This window comes from Lethenteron reissneri, chromosome 29, assembly GCF_015708825.2.
Source record: "Lethenteron reissneri isolate LAM-NWPU_2019-01 chromosome 29, ASM1570882v1, whole genome shotgun sequence".
NCBI lineage: Eukaryota > Metazoa > Chordata > Hyperoartia > Petromyzontiformes > Petromyzontidae > Lethenteron > Lethenteron reissneri.
In genome coordinates, this window is record NC_083807.1 from 706,115 (window position 1) to 724,286 (window position 18,172).

General features: G+C 53.2%; 1 protein-coding gene across 3 annotated transcripts in view; it reads right to left on the bottom strand.

Annotated features, from left to right (window-relative positions):
* Positions 1-9,766, bottom strand: part of GREB1L (GREB1 like retinoic acid receptor coactivator) — a 76,730-nt gene extending 66,964 nt beyond the window's left edge. For 2 of the 3 annotated variants that reach the window (XM_061562310.1, XM_061562307.1), the window contains exon 1: positions 9,618-9,753. The gene's annotated coding sequence lies outside the window, so the exon portion shown is untranslated. Of the gene's footprint in view, positions 1-9,617 lie in introns of all 3 variants that reach the window. The other variant, XM_061562308.1, reaches the window with a different exon arrangement.
* Positions 9,767-18,172: the final 8,406 nt, after the last annotated feature.

An 18,172-nucleotide genomic window follows, 5' to 3' on the forward strand; every position in this document is an offset into this window, starting at 1 on the left:
CCCCCCATGTGGAGTGACGTCAGCCGCTAATTATGAAGGGGGGGGGGGGTGTCCATTTGGAGGACGTCACCTTATGATTATTAATGAGGGGGGCTGTTCGATGTGGAGTGACGTCACCTGCTCATTATTATTAATGAGGGGCGGCTGGTCAACGTGGAGTGACGTCACGAGCGTTGCACACAGACATTCTTGGCTCATTATTGTTGGTAATAATAATGAAGGGGTGTCCATTTGGAGGACGTCACATGCTCATGATTATTAATGAGGGGGGCTGTTCGATGTGGAGTGACGTCACATGCGCATGATTATTAGTGAGGGGGGGGGGAGTACTCCATATTGAGTGACGTCACTCACTCATGATTATTAATGAGGGGTGGGGGGTGTCCATTTGGAGGACGTAACCTGCTCATGAATATTAATTAGGGGAATCTTGACTTAAAGCTTTCGTGACTGCAGGAATTAATATTCTTTGGGTCTTTCGGTAAAGTCATGTGGAGTAACGTCATGAGCGTTAAGGACAGATATTCCTGGGTGATTATAGTCGGTAATAGCCACCAGTGAGCACGTTGAACCCCTCGATGCGAGTCCGTGTGATGTTTGATCTCGGGATCACTCTGTCAAGGTTTCCAGCCACAGTGGTGACGGTGATTTCGTGCATCTGTGTGGGTTTTTTATTTGATCAGCATCGTTTCAGGTGAGGCCATTTCCCTTGTAACCCGAACCTCTGGAAGAGCTCCTCGTCGCGGAACCATCTGTCGATCACGTGACCCACCGCGTCTGATAACCCACTTACGCAACTTGTGCCGCCACCGCAAGGGTCACGTGACTCGCTGTCACCCACAATGCTTTGCCAGCTGCTCTCCAAATGTTCACATGAGAAGCAGCGTTTCCCACTTACGTAATGTGTAGTGACATCGCAGGATGTCAACGTGTAGTGCCGGCCTGAGAGAGGGCACGGCGTGCGGTGTAACAACATCGCGGATACCACAAGGGTGTGGGTGTAGTACCGGCCCTAGAGGGGCCCGGCGAGCGCTGATTGATAGTGCTGGATGGCACCGCGTTTGGCGTGCAGTGACAGCCTTACAGGACAGGGTGTGTGAGTGGTGGCCGAGGGATGATGTTACTCAAGGCCATGGCACTCTGGTTGACCCGGGAGGACACGTGACCAGTTAAGTCTACAAAGGGGCCCCCAAGTGGGGGCTAGAGGTGGTCACGTGGTCAGGACCAAGATCCTTCCCGAGGTTTCTAGAAGGTGCTCGTGGCCAAGGGCGGAGCCAGCCACGCCGCAGAGAATATAAGCCGGGTCCCGAGAGGGACCAGGGTTGTTGTTCATCCTGGAAGAAACCTTCGTCTGTGTTCTACGTTCAACGAGTCTCCAACACGTGGACCTGGACCCAAGCTGTTGGTCCCGGTCCGTAGTAGCAGTTACGTTGTAACTAGTGTAGTTAGCCTGGTGGTCACCACCATAGGTTATTATTCTGTTAAGGGGAAAGTTACCCTGTGTTGGAGTTAAATACACGTGTTGCCTCCAAATCCACGTCTGCGACTCAGTTGAACTCACTACATATGTAAATATGCAGTTTTTTTCAAATAACGTGTAGAGTAGTATGGAGACGTGACGTCATATGCGCTGTGAGGTGAGATGATGTCATGTCACCTGGGGGTACTTAAGGGGGGCCCCGTGACAAAAGCGGGGTCGCTGTGGGAGCCCGGGATGGTGAGGGTTTGAAGAGATAGCCAGGGGTAAGGCTGGGAGAAGTCTGCGAGAGCCAGCTAGGTTCATGTGGGGCTCTGCTCTCCTCGGTCGGGCGGTGTTTGTTAAGCCCCGTCCCGACTCGAGTGAGAGAGCCAGAGATCGCTGGGCTAGCAGCAGATAGAGCCCGAGATAGCTGGGCTAGCAGCAGATAGAGCCAGAGATCGCTGGGCTAGCAGCAGATAGAGTCCGAGATAGCTGGGCTCGCAGCAGATAGAGTCCGAGATAGCTGGGCTCGCAGCAGATAGAGCCAGAGATAGCTGGGCTAGCAGCAGATAGAGCCAGATAGCTGGGCTAGTAGCAGATAGAGCCAGATATAGCTGGGCTAGCAGCAGATAGAGCCAGAGATAGCTGGGCTAGCAGCAGATAGAGCCAGAGATAGCTGGGCTAGCAGCAGATAGAGTCCGAGATAGCTGGGCTAGCAGCAGATAGAGCCCGAGATAGCTGGGCTAGCAGCAGATAGAGCCAGAGATAGCTGGGCTAGCAGCAGATAGAGCCAGAGATAGCTGGGCTAGCAGCAGATAGAGCCCGAGCTCCCCGTGAAGGACCCAGTGTAGGGGCACCTACCTCTGGTCCAGTCATTGCTCCCTTGTGTTAATAAACCGGCGCAAGCCCTTACCTGGAAACCTGCCTCCGAGTCGTCATTCACCACTCAACAAGCAAGTCCACGTCTGCGACTCAGTTGAACTCACTACATATGTAAATATGCAGTTTTTTTCAAACAATATATTAATTCATGTTACATTTAAAATCCGGACCAATTCCACATGTTTGAGATCGTTAATGATATCTGCGAGGCGTATTAAAGTTATCAAGTATTACATAACACTTCCACAAAGGCACGTACGGATTCGAGACATCCACAAGGAGTGGCGGTGAACAGATTACAATCGACAGCTTTACACAGTCGTGTGGAGTGAGCAGTAGATAGAGTGTGGGGGGTTGGGGCCCCTTCCAGGGAAACTAAGAAGAGGAATAAGTTATCATCAGCCAGCACGTGACGGCGGATGGAAGGAGAGACGTAAATTTGATCCCAAAAGAAAACTTGAGCAAAGTGTCTGCTCCACCATGGAAAATCGGGCTGTTCTGTCCCGGGGGGGGGGGGGGGGGGGGTTAGGGCGCGTTCTTAGCAGAAACGAGCACGAGGCTTCCGAGGAAGTCTTATGCGGAGGCCACTGCACGGCGCACGGAGCTTCTGAGGATTTCTACACAGAGGGCGGACATCCACAAATGCCAGGCTTGGCACCAACTGGCCAGATACGACACTAACCACTTCTGCAAATACGGAGAAAACCCACAACGGCTCCCTCTGTCCATTCCGAGGCCACCTGGGGCCCCAGGTTGCCAGGTGTCTTGACCTCGTCTCCAAGTGACCAGGGTTGCCATCTCAGAGGCACAACAAAACCGGAACACATCTTGGGAAGAAGGCTATCTCACAATACCGCAACTGATACAAAAAATAACTTTTAATGTCCTGGAAAGAGACGCAGATTTTACAGGACAGCTAATGTACCGTGACGTCGAACTGGGCGTAAACCTGACCCCTGACTCGCCCCGCTGACACGGTCACCACTGGGTCACCGCTGTGATTCCTGGTGAAGCCCGCACAATCACCCAAGTGCCGGCTTTAGCCAGAGACCTACATTGGCGCAGGCCCCGAACCTCGCCATATCAATGAACATATCACTGTAACGCAAGCACCAGCAGTAATCCTCTTCTAACCTTCATCGTGACCGTGACTGTAACTGGAGCCCTCGCCACCAAAACCGACCCGAACTATAACTTTGACTCCAGGACGGGGGCCCTGGGTGAGGAATGCGAGCCAAGGGCCGCCCCCCCCCTCCCCTGCGCTGCTGGCACGGCAGTGAGAGCGGTCGCCGTGCCCCGAGCGCACGCGGCAGCGAAGCCGCAAACAAGTGCAGCAGCAGCACACCATCACCACCAGCACCATCATCATCATCACAACTATTGCAAGTCATCATTGCCATCACTATAACCATCGCAACCTGCATCATCACAAGTGATCACGACCATCACCGCCACGACCTCAGCATCGCCACAACTATCACCAACACCACCACACATGGGGCAGCGGCGAGTCGAGCAAACACGCGCAGTGGCACCGGACCCACCATCACCAATGGCGGATCGAGAAACTTTCCATGGGGGGAGGGGCGGGAGAGCGGGAAACCCGACATGTCACTTTTTAAAGAGGGGAGCATCACCCTCCCCTCGGATCTGCCACGAATCATCACCATCACCATCATCACCGCCCATCAAGAACTCCCTCCTCCACTCGCTTCCCTCCATCACCAGCAGGGCCAGCTACATCATCTCCTGCCTCCACTCCCTCCTCCACTCGCTTCCCACCATCACCAGCAGGATAAGCTACATCATCTCCTGCCTCCACTCCCTCCTCCACTGGCTTCCAACCATCACCAGCAGGATCAGCTACATCATCTCCTGCCTCCACTCCCTCCCCCACTCACTTCCCACCATCACCAGCAGGATAAGCTACATCATCTCCTGCCTCCACTCCCTCCTCCGCTCGCTTCCCTCCATCACCAGCAGGGCCAGCTACAACATCTCCTGCCTCCACTCCCTCCTCCACTCGCTTCCCACCATCACCAGCAGGGTCAGCTACATCATCTCCTGCCTCCACTCCCTCCTCACTCGCTTCCCACCATCACCAGCAGGGTCAGCTACATCATCTCCTGCCTCCACTCCCTCCTCCACTCGCTTCCCACCATCACCAGCAGGGCCAGCTACATCATCTCCTGCCTCCACTCCCTCCTCCACTGGCTTCACTCCATCACCAGCAGGGTCAGCTACATCATCTCCTGCCTCCACTCCCTCCTCCACTCGCTTCCCTCCATCACCAGCAGGGCCAGCTACATCATCTCCTGCCTCCACTCCCTCCTCCACTGGCTTCACTCCATCACCAGCAGGGTCAGCTACATCATCTCCTGCCTCCACTCCCTCCTCCACTCGCTTCCCACCATCACCAGCAGGGCCAGCTACATCATCTCCTGCCTCCACTCCCTCCTCCACTGGCTTCACTCCATCACCAGCAGGGTCAGCTACATCATCTCCTGCCTCCACTCCCTCCTCCACTCACTTCCCACCATCACCAGCAGGGCCAGCTACAACATCTCCTGCCTCCACTCCCTCCTGTGAAATCGCAGCAGCAGTAGTGGCGTTCAATGAGCACAGACTCTTGTTTAGAGAAGACACTTCGAAAGCAGCCCGACATATATACCCTGGCTTTCGAATGACACTGAACTTGGATCCACGCCCCAGACATTGTGCACGTTATTCAACACCATCACCACCAAAAACAAAATATCTCCCGTATAGTCTTAACAGACGTTTACGGCAAGTGGCTTTAGCGAACACCTACGAAGGCACATGAGGGGGTAGGTGGCCAGCACCACGCTCGGCCACCTTTGTCTCCCCAGTACTGATGTTTATCCACCACACCAGGTACTCAAGGCTGAGTCGACCTACGGGAGCGAGTATCAAGCTCCGGTCCACTGGTTCGTAGCGCAGTGTGGTAGAACCACTGCACCACCGCTTTCCACCATCATCATCACGAGAACCTTGGGTTTGCCACCCGAAGCCACCAGTGGTATTAACAGCATTATGTAATCACAATTAGATATGTATTTAATAAGCGACGTCTTTGGAAAGTTGTTTGATCTGGTATGGCAACGTGACGCCATTGACAGTGTGTGATGGTGATAAAGGTGTCAATTATGTAATTGAGACGTCATGCAGTGACGTCGTGCAGCAGATGTCAGCAACAAATTACGTAACGGCGAGGTAACAAGCACGCGACGCCATTAGCAAACGGCGTGACGTCACGATCAAGCGAAAACTAACGCCGACGAGTGACGTCATTATCAAGTAAATGTCCACGCGGTGACGTCACATGTGGGGGGGACAGCGGTGACGTCACGTGGGGGGGGACAGCGGTGACGTCACGTGGGGGGGGGGGAAGCTGCTCGCGCGCCGCACGACCAACCCGCGAGTGACGTCACCTCCCGGCCCCCCCCCCCCAGGGCGACTCCAATGTGTAAACATCGCCACTCGGGAGACAAAGGCGGCCGGGCGTGGTTCTGGCCAACACCACCTCCCTCGTGCACCGTGTTAGCTTCCATCGCTGCCCGCTCCAACAGTCTGCCGAGGGCAATATATGGGGGTGGGGGGTGCGTGGTATGTCCACCATTGTCACGACGCGAGACCCCCCCCCCCCCGCGTCCCCCATCCCTCCCCGACCCCCCCGTATCCTTGAGCCCGTCTTTGTGGTCACCCCGCCTCCCCTGCCTGGACGCAGCCCCGTGCCAGTCCACCGCTGGATGAAGGACTGCGCCCCACGCGCGGTCACCGCTGGCCACCGTCCGCGGCGGGCAGTGTTTGTTCGTGAAGCACGTGGCCGGGCACCGCGCCACCGCTCTCACCGACGACACCCATCATCACACAGTCGGGGGGGGGCTGCTGTGACCCTCGTTAGAAGCGGTTGTGAGACGTGGACGAGAGGCGGCAGTAACAACGTGGGTGGCCCGTGGCCGCTATTCCTGTGTGAATGCATCAGCACCCATAGCAAGCACACGACTCGCGTCCACACCTACCACTGGCACACACACACACGCGTATTCTACACCGCACTGTTTATAGTTACGGCTTAATTTCTCATGTTCCGGGTGTGCGGGTAGGTCGCCACGTAGCCACCACTATTTCCAGATGTATACTGGATGTGGTGTGCCGCATGTGGATATAGATATTTTCCGGGCAGCCGATCAGGACATAACCGGCTTAAATTAACTCCTTTACTATAACCAGACCGGCACAGATCGCTTATTCTGTACATTACGTGTGCCACACACACACTATGTTGTTTTCACCATTATAGAGACCACATACATATCCTATGAATTATATGGGTCAACACATACCCTGCGCATTATGTGGGTCAACACATATCCTATTGTTGTATATGGGTCAAGCACACAACCTACGTGGCTCCTTGAGCCACGGGGTGTGCATGGGGCCCATTCACCTGGGTGCCCCCCCCATGTCCCCCCTTCCCCATCGCGCACACACCCTGCTCCCATCACACACACACACCCTGCCACCATCACACACACACACCCTGCCCCCATCACACACACACACACCCTGCTCCCATCACACACACACACACCCTGCTCTCATCACACACACACACACCCTGCTCTCATCACACACACCCTGCTCCCATCACACACACACCCTGCTCCCATCACACACACACCCTGCTCCCATCACACACTCACACCCTGCTCCCATCACACACACACACCCTGCTCCCATCACACACACCCTGCCCCCATCACACACACACACACCCTGCTCCCATCACACACACACACACCCTGCTCCCATCACACACACACACCCTGCTCCCATCACACACACACACACCCTGCTCCCATCACACACACACACACACCCTGCTCCCATCACACACCACACCCTGCCCCATCACACACACACCCTGCTCCCATCACACACACACCCTGCTCCCATCACACACACACACCCTGCTCCCATCACACACACACACCCTGCTCCCATCACACACACACACACCCTGCTCCCATCACACACACACACCCTGCTCCCATCACACACACCATCACACACACACCTGCTCCCATTACACACACACACACCCTGCTCCCATCACACACACACACCCTGCTCCCATCACACACACACCCTGCTCCCATCACACACACACAACCCTGCTCCCATCACACACACACACCCTGCTCTCATCACACACACACACATCCTGCTCCCATCACACACACACACCCTGCTCCCATCACACACACACCCTGCTCCCATCACACACACACACACACCCTGCTCCCATCACACACACACACACTCCTGCTCCCATCACACACACTCCTGCCCCCATCACACACACACCCTGCCCCATCACACACACACCCTGCTCCCATCACACACACACCCTGCTCCATCACCCACACACACACCTTGCTCCCATCACACACACACCCTGCTCCCATCACACACACACACCCTGCTCCCATCACACACACACCCTGCTCCCATCACACCACACTCCTGCTCCCATCACACACACACACCCTGCTCCCATCACACACACACACCCTGCTCCCATCACACACATACTCTGCTCCCATCACACACACACACACTGCTCCAATCACACACACACACCCTGCCCCCATCACCAACACACACCCTGCTCCCATCACACACACACACCCTGCTCCCATCACACACACACACACCCTGCCCCCATCACCAACACACACCCTGCTCCCATCACACACACACCCTGCTCCCATCACACACACACACACCCTGCTCCCATCACACACACACCCTGCTCCCATCACACACACACACACCCTGCTCCCATCACACACATACCCTGCTCCCATCACACACACACCCTGCTCCCATCACACACACACACCCTGCTCCCATCACACACACACACCCTGCTCCCATCACACACACACACATCCTGCTCCCATCACACACACACACCCTGCTCCCATCACACACACACCCTGCTCCCATCACACACACACACACACCCTGCTCCCATCACACACACACACACTCCTGCTCCCATCACACACACTCCTGCCCCCATCACACACACACCCTGCCCCCATCACACACACACCCTGCTCCCATCACACACACACCCTGCTCCCATCACCCACACACACACCTTGCTCCCATCACACACACACCCTGCTCCCATCACACACACACACCCTGCTCCCATCACACACACACCCTGCTCCCATCACACACACACTCCTGCTCCCATCACACACACACACCCTGCTCCCATCACACACACACACACCCTGCTCCCATCACACACATACTCTGCTCCCATCACACACACACACACTGCTCCAATCACACACACACACCCTGCCCCCATCACCAACACACACCCTGCTCCCATCACACACACACACCCTGCTCCCATCACACACACACACACACACCCTGCCCCCATCACCAACACACACCCTGCTCCCATCACACACACACCCTGCTCCCATCACACACACACACACCCTGCTCCCATCACACACACACCCTGCTCCCATCACACACACACACACCCTGCTCCCATCACACACATACCCTGCTCCCATCACACACACCCTGCTCCCATCACACACACACTCCTGCTCCCATCACACACACACACACCCTGCTCCCATCACACACACACTCCTGCTCCCATCACACACACACACACCCTGCTCCCATCACACACACACACCCTGCTCCCATCACACACACACACCCTGCTCCCATCACACACACACACTCCTGCTCCCATCACACACACACACCCTGCTCCCATCACACACACACACCCTGCTCCCATCACACACACACACACCCTGCTCCCATCACACACATACTCTGCTCCCATCACACACACACACACTGCTCCAATCACACACACACACCCTGCCCCCATCACCAACACACACCCTGCTCCCATCACACACACACACCCTGCTCCCATCACACACACACACACCCTGCCCCCATCACACACACACACACTGCTACAATCACACACACACACCCTGCCCCCATCACACACACACACCCTGCTCCCATCACACACACACACACACCCTGCTCCCATCTCACACACACACATCTCAATATCCCCTCCCCCCAATCTCGCATACACCTCGGCTGCCACTTCAACACACCCGCGAGTATTGTACCCGGGTACTCGACATCACCGCGTCCACGACGCGCCACGTGGACTCACCTCCCCGGAGTCCCCGCTTCTCGTCTCCTGCGTTTCCCCTGCTGGCTGTCTCCCCGAGCGTTTCCGCGCTCCTCTCGGCACGGCTGCAAGGGGGCGACTGCTGCTGAGCGCGGGGCTGGGACGAGGGAGAGGAGGAGTGGCTCCCCTCCCCGCCCCGCGCGCTCTCTGTTCCTCCTCTCTCTCTCCCTGCCTGCCTCCCTTGCTCCTCCCTCCCTCGATCCCTTCCTCTCCTCCCTGCCCCCCTCTCCCTGCCCCCCTCCCTGCTCCCCCCCTCTCCCTCCCTGCCCCCCTCTCCCTCCCTGCCCCCCTCTCCTCCCTGCCCCCCTCTCCCTCCCTGCCCCCCTCTCCCTCCCTCCCCCCATCCCTGCCCCCCTCTCCCTCCCTGCCCCCCTCTCATTTCCAACTATCCGTGACGTTTTCTCTCTGCTCTCCCTGCCCTTCCATCTCTGATCCCTATCTTTCATTAACATCTCAGCGTCCCCCTTTGCTTCTCCCCCCTTTCACACCCCGCACTCCGCACTCTTCACGCACTCGGCCCTCCATCCCGACCTCTCCCCCCACTTAGCCCCGACCCCTGCTGGGGGGAGGCGAGGGACGGCGCCGTGGTGGGCAGAGGGCGCCGCGTGTCTCTGCAGTGTCTTCTGGTGCCTTACTCTGTCTGCTATTCTGTCACCTGGTGCCTGTGTTGGATTGCCAATGGGGGAGAGGGGGGGGGGGGAAGAGCTTCCGCGGGTTTCTAATCGTGGTCCAGGCGTAGCCGTGACGAGAGACGGCGCGTGTGTCCCAGAGCAGAGATCCAGGCCAGACCCAGATCTGGGACAGATCCGGACCCATCTGAATTCGACCCGACCCAGATCTGAACCCGACCTAAACCCGGACCGAACTCAGGCTGGGAGCCCACATCCAAGCCTACTCATCGCCAAGGAGAGAGGGAGATGAGATACAGTATCCAAAGAGAGTTGCAGGTTTGGATGCTAGGGGAGGTAGGGCAGATATGGAGGGAAAAGAAGTAAGGATGTGGGGAGGGATGAGATGGGAAAACGATCATTGGAGAGAGGGGGGGGTGGGAGGAATTTGAATATGGAGGGAGAGTAGATACAGAGATAGCCAGGGAGGATGAGGAGTAGATCTGGAGAAAGAGATATGATGTAGGGAGGAGAGGAGAGAGATTCGGGGAGAGATTTAGATATAAGGTGAGAAGGAGTGAGATTAGATATGGAGGGATGGAAGTGATTTAGGGAGAACATATAATGAGCCAAGAATGTCTGTCTGTGTGTAACGCGTGTGACGTCACTCCACATGCCGCACCCCCCATCATTAATATTCATGAGCGGGTGGATTTTTACACTCACGCAAAAGAAGGTTGGGCGGAAATATTTTTTTTCGCAAATTCGCTTTAAGTTTGACGTTTCTTTATTGAAAGTGAATCTAATAAATAATTCTACGCAGCAACAAAGTGGATTTGGTGTCTTTATTTATTTATTCAGCACTTGAGACAAAAGGTAAGTTTAATTTATGCTTTTACATTATGGTAAAATAGACATTTCTCGGTGATTTTCAAGATATTGTATCGAATTCCAATTTATTTCAACCCCAGTGACCGAAAGCAGAAGAGAATAAAGTAGCAGAGCAGTGAATTTTAACAAATTGAAGGTCAGTTATATATAGTGCTACAGTGAACTGCAGTGAAGTGTTTTATGACTTCGTTTTGTGCAAGATTCACTGCCATTAAATTTACACAAAATACAATTATACTCTGGACAATTTTTTAGTAAATATTACAGCTTCCGTCCTAGGACGGACAAGCAAGCTAGTACCTACTATAATCACCCAGGAATGTCTGTCCTTAACGCTCGTGACGTCACTCCACATCGACCAGCCCCCCTCATTAATATGCATGAGCAGGTGACGTCCTCCAAATGGACACCGCCCCCACCCCTCATTAATAATCATGCGCAAGTGACGTCCTCAACATGGACCCTCCCCCCCTCATTAATAATCATGAGCAGGTGACGTCACTCAACATCGAACAGCCTCATTAATAATCATTATAAGGTGACGTCCTCCAAATGGACCCCCCCCCCCTAATTCATAATAATTAGCGGCTGACGTCACTCCACATGGGGGGCGAGGCGCCTCCTCCCCCCTCCTCGGCGTCAACTCACAGCCCTCACTGCACAGGCAGAACCCTGACGTCACGCGGTCTCCGTAACGCTGTTGTTGAGACATCGAAGTAAAAAGGACGTCATGATGAACAAGGGATTATAATCTTAAAATGAAATAGGCCTGTATCACCGCGCACGAATTGATGCAATGAATATCACGTGGCGCTCTGCTTTTCGCTTTAAAGTTTCATATTTACTGCGACACACCCGTCTTTGGACGGGCAAAAGGCTCGTAGACAGAGATTGAGGGAGGAGGGAGCGCAGATATGGAGATAGGGAGGAGGGAGCGAGGGTAAATACGGAGAGAGGGGGGGGGGGTAGAGAGGGAGGTGGCGAAGGTTGCTCTCTCATGAGCCGTTGTTGTTGTCGCTGCATGGAAGAAGCGATGGCGTGCCACGCGTGTTTATGATAAACAGCGACTCACCCCGGTTTGGTACCACGTGTACCACTCCACGCACTGTACCACTCGACATTCTATGTCTACCACTGCACACACCTACACCACGCCGACATTCCGTGTACCACGCAAACATTACACGTAGGCACGTGTCCGTCGGCGGTGCTGCGCCAATGGAGACGACTCCACATTAACATGGCGGGAGCCAATACGCCGATGGGTGTGACTGCTATGGAATGGCAGCCCAATAGTGGTTTGGATGACCTCCGTGGGAATGGAGCCATCGGTTCACGGGCAGAATGAGATGGGTGGCAGAATGAGATGGGTGGCAGTAGTCGCAGCACGGGATCGTGAGGCGTGGCGACGGCGTGGGGAGGCCCTCATCCAGCAGTGGATAGACAATGGCTGCTGCTGTATGACTTGTACTGTGTGTTGGCATGCAGTACAGTGTCTCTAGTCAGTCAAGGTCAACTTTACAGACCACAGATTCATTAATGTCGCCCGAGTCTGTCCAGATTGGCTAACTGGACAATATCTTCGCACCCGTTACACTACATCCAGTATTCATATTGTCGCTATGGCCGTGGCTAAGAATCAATCACATTGACGCCTACTCCAGTATGCCAACGACCCGGACAGCATTTTGTTTGAAATTAAGCCAGCGACAAAGCCTTTGGGGGGGAAGGAGAAACTCAAAACCGGGAGACGCGAGGGTGTTTTTCCACTGCCAAAGCCGAGCCGTGTCGCTGGAACAACTTCTCCGAGGCAATACGCACAATCAACACCATCACTGCATTCAAGCCACTGAAAATACATCTGTATATGCTTGCATACAACGAACTCAGCGACAACTTGCGTTTAATTTGTTTATTTTACGTGTATGTGGGTAACGATGTGATCGCGCTTTGGGTGGCAGATGTGCCAGAAAGTCACCACATGTTTATGCAAAATATAAATTGATTTGACGTCACACGCCGAGATGCGCGGCTGAGAACCGCTGAACTCAGCCCTGGTACGGCAGAGGTCGCAAACGGGTTTTGATTCCTTACCCGTACCCGGCCGCACCAGGGTCGCAAATGGGTACCCGTTCCCTACCCGTACCCTACCCGAAATGAGTGACAAACGGTTACTCACCAGTGACTCACGGTCTACCCGTACCCGTACCCGGCCGCACCAGGGTCGCAAACGGGTACCTGGCTACCCGTACCCGGCCGGGTACGGGTAGCCGGGTATCGGGTAAGTATCGGGTACCCGGTTGCAACCTCTGTGGTACGGACCACAACCATGGTGAAATCCGACCACAACCATGGTGAAATCCGACCACAACCATGGTGAAATCCGACCACAACCATGGTGAATTCCGACTACAACCATGGTGAAATCCGACCACAACCATGGTGAAATCCGACCACAACCATGGTGAAATCCGACCACAACCATGGTGAAATCCGACGACAACCATGGTGAATGCCGACCTCACATCTACGATGGGCCAGACCTCACCCGGGCGTCGTTGAGTCTCCACGAATTTTTCCACGAAGTGCTGCGCCTTCCTGAAACGAGGTTTCCACCCGACACAAAAAAACGTGACATTTCACTGGGAGTATCTCAGAATACCAACTGAGAGACACAGATTTCCCGGGATATGATCCTGGGAAAACCAGGGCAGACAACACTAAAGGGTCGCTGGCTCTCAAACCCGCCCGCCATAGGAATGTGGAATTGCCACAAGGATCATGGTATCGCCGTGCTACTGCTAGCGTGTCCGAACAGGACACTGTAACTCTGTTTGCAGATTCCTGCGCAATCCACACACATTTGTTGCTGGATCGAAACCAGAACTTGGATGCCAACCAAGACTTGTGATGCAACGTCAGTTGGCAGTGCTCGGCAAGGCCGTCGAGAGGGGGGTGCGGGGCCCGGGCAAGTCAACACTGTGTGGGCCTGGTGACGCCTTCAAACTAAACCGGAAGTGTTAAATCTGACTCAGTAACGTCGAAGGGCGCCCCGCCCCCCAAAGCGCGGGGCCCGGGGTAGCCGTCTCGAATCGCCGTCTCGAATCGCCGTATCCTAGCAACGGCTCTGGTGCTAGGAAACCCGCAGCCTCCCCCCATCGCGACCGCAACCAGCACCATGCAGCAGCCGGAGCCTTGGGGTACAAGACAACCTCAACCTCCTCGAGCCGAGTTATATTTAGCTGTATCGCGATATGCCGTGCCAGTGCCACTCAGCGTGAGTGCGCGTGTGTGTCGTGCTGCGTGTGACTGTCGGTGTCTGTACACGGGGAGCGGTAATGTAGTGGTTGGCGCACTGCGCTACGACCACGGCAACCCGATAATTCAGACATCGCTAACGAATATCTCTACCGGTCCTTGGCCTCCCTGAGGTCGATTTAGACTTGAATGAGTACCCGGTATGGGGTTTAAAGGGGCCGTCCATAAATGACGTCACGCGATTTTGGACGATTTTTTACCCCCCCCCCACCCATCGTCACACAGCGTCACAAAAAGTCAGACCCCCCCTCAAATATGACGTCACAAAGCTCTGCCCCACCCCAAAAAAAAAAACATGCATCAAATCGCTTTAAACCAGGGGTCCTCAAACTACGGCCCGCGGGCCACATGCGGCCCGCTGAGGACATTTATCCGGCCCATGGTCACTAATTGGGCTGCGCTTGTGAGCACTAATTGGGCTGCGGCGGTGAGCACTCATTGAGCTGCGGCGGTGGGCACTCATTGTGCCCACCGCACTGCGATCTGTGAACAAAACTGCAGGTGTAATTAACTTTTTAATGGCACCCGCACCAGTGTGAGCCTGGGGTAAAAGCGGAATTCCCCCAATCAGACTGCATTGATGGGCAGTGCAGTCTATATGTCTCTGTGTGGGCAAAGTTATTGCTGGTATATTGTTTTTGTAGCGCTGTATATATATTGGTATTTTACTAATAGCAATTTTGACTCCCTAGGAAACAATGATGTCAAGAAAGAGAAAAATTTACTCGGAGTGTAGGATATTCAAATAACAGTGGACTTATGATTACTTTTTCATGCAGTACAAGGAAAGAGCTGTGTGTCTGATATGCCAGAATATAGTGTCTGTGTTCAAAGAATACAATTTACGTCGACACTATGAAACTCAACATGAAGATAAATATGATTGTTTGGTCGGAGAAGTGAGAAAAGATAACATATTAAAACTGAAAAATACATTAACAACTCAGCAAAATACTTTTGTGAAGCAGAAGCAGCTAAATATTTCATCACTGCGAGCAAGTTTTCAAGTTGCCAAGCTAATAGTGTGCACTGGCAGACCATTCGTGGAGGGAGAATTTGTTAAAGAATGCCTTCTTTGTGTTGCCAAAAAGATGTGTCCAGAGAAGGCCGATTTATTTAGTACAGTGAGTCTTTCAGGACCTACAATTACACGGAGGATTGAATAAATGGGAGACAATTTGCATCAGCATTTGCAAAACTCCACAAAAAAACTTTCCTATTTTTCCTTGGCACTCGACGAAAGCAATGATGTTCGTGATTCTGCACAACTTCTAATTTTTATTTGTGGGACGAATGACTATTTCAAAGTCACAGAAGAGCTTGCTGCACTGCAAAGCATCAAAGGAACAACTACAGGAGAGGATATCTATGAAAAGGTTTGCCAAACTGTGAATGGTTTGGAGCTGAACTGGGCTAAACTAGCCAGCGTGACAACTGATGGTGCTGCTAGCATGGTGGGGTCTAAGAAAGGAGTAATTGCTCGCATTAACCAAGAGATGGACAAACAACCATTCTCATCCAATAGCCATACACTGCCTCATCCACCAACAAGCGCTGTGTAGTAAATCACTGAAGTGGTACTCTGTTATGAAAATTGTGGTATCTTGTGTTAACTTCATTAGAGCTCATGCACTAAACCACAGACAATTTTAGGAATTTCTGTCTGAGCTAAATGTTGACTATGAAGATGTTCTGTACCACACAGAAGTCCGTTGGCTGAGTCGAGGGAGAGTTTTGAAACGTTTCTATGACTTACTTCCACAGATTACAGCTTTTCTGCTTTCAAAAAACAAATAAGTACCAGAGCTCAATGATGCAGAATGGAAATGGCACCTTGCCTTTCTGACAGATGTAACAGAGCTACTCAACAGTTTCAATGTGCAACTTCAAGGAAAGGGGAAGCTCATCTGTGATATGCAATCACATGTCAAAGCATTTGAAGTATAATTAGGCCTCCTCATCAAACAAGTGAAGGAGGAAAACTTCTGCCATCTCCCCACAACTCAAAATCTATTAGCGGAAAAACCATTGGTTGCATTCCCAAACAAAACATGTGTGGATTCACTGTAAAAATTGCAAAAGGAGTTCCAATTTAGATTTAAAGAGCTTCATCTCCATGAACAGGACATACAGCTTTTTCGTAACCCATTTTCTATTGACATTGAAAATGTGGATACAATTTACCAAATGGAACTGGCTGAACTGCAGAATTGTGACTCTCTGAAAGACGCATTCAAGTCAAGCAGCCTTCATAATTTTTATGCATCTCTCCCCTCTGAGACATATCCTCATCTCAGGAACCATGCACTCAAAATGGCAACCATCTTTGGCAGCACTTATGTCTGTGAACAGACTTTTTCCAGAATGAAACATTTGAAATCTCCAAACAGATCTAGACTACCGGATGCACACTTGCATCACTTGTTACGACTAGCAGTGACAAATATGGAACCGGACATTGACCATCTCATTAGCCAAAAGCAGGCCCATAGTTCCCATTGAAATACTGGCAAGTTTGTTGATTTAACTTTACTTGTTCTTCATTTTAAATATTGTATTTTTCCCGTTTTGTTTCTTCACTTCAAAATGAGATATATGCAGTGTGCATAGGAATTTGTTCATAGTTTTTTTTAACTATAGTCCGGCCCTCCAACGGTCTGAGGGACAGTGAACTGGCCCCCTGTTTAAAAAGTTTGAGGACCCCTGCTTTAAACTATTGTCATTGTAGTGCGTATTTAATGTGCCGCTGCACTCTGATGTTGTAGGAGAAAACATTTCTTAAAACGTATATTTATTTAAAGTTGCGCATTTTGATGTGACGTCACATTTCTCACCCCCCCCCCTCGTCACACATCTGACCCCCCCCCCCAGGTGCGTTACGCCATTTATGGACGGTCCCTTATAGGTGCTCGCTAACAGCACTTGCCCCAAAAGTCTGTAAAGGCTATATATAGGGGGCATGGGTGTAGAGGGCGATATGTGTGTGTATAGGAGTTCGTGTGGGTGTGTAGGGAGACATCTGGAGGCACGAGGTGATTGGCTCGAGTTGCAAGTTGTGAATTCTTGACAAACTTGGCCCCAGACTGGGCTTTGGCACGAGCCCGTCTCCCCGGATGAACTGGTGAGGTCATGGTGACCTGATGACGATAGCCACACCTCAGCCCCGACATCACCCCACAACTCACACACCGCACCACAACTCACACCCCGCACCACAACTCACACACCGCACCGTCACTCACACACCGCCCCAGAGCTCGCACACCACAGCAAACCTCACAACACCGCCATTAATATTGCAGGCAGTTTGGAGGCGGCCGGTAACATTCACGCTCCGTACCTCGAGGTTTGTGGAGGAGCGGAATAGCTGCGGCGCCGCCTTGTGGACGTCAGCGGCACTGCAGGGGTCGTCCGATTGGGGTGAAGGGGCTAAATGCACGGCCCGACTTAACCCACTGCTGCATGAGGGCACTCCCCACGCCGTGACGGATGCGGTGGTTACCTGACCATACTTCACCACGCTGGTCAGTACGCTGGTCAGTACGTTGGTTGGTGAAGGCGTGGAGCACAGACGTGTGAGGAGCATAGCGCCTGTTACCCATCATGGAGCACTCTGTGCGGAGTGGTGGTCACCCATCCAAGTCATGTCCACGCTCCATGTGGGAATCCACCCGTGATGACCGCGCCCGCCAAAGTGGCTCCGCTGTCCGCAGTGCCCCC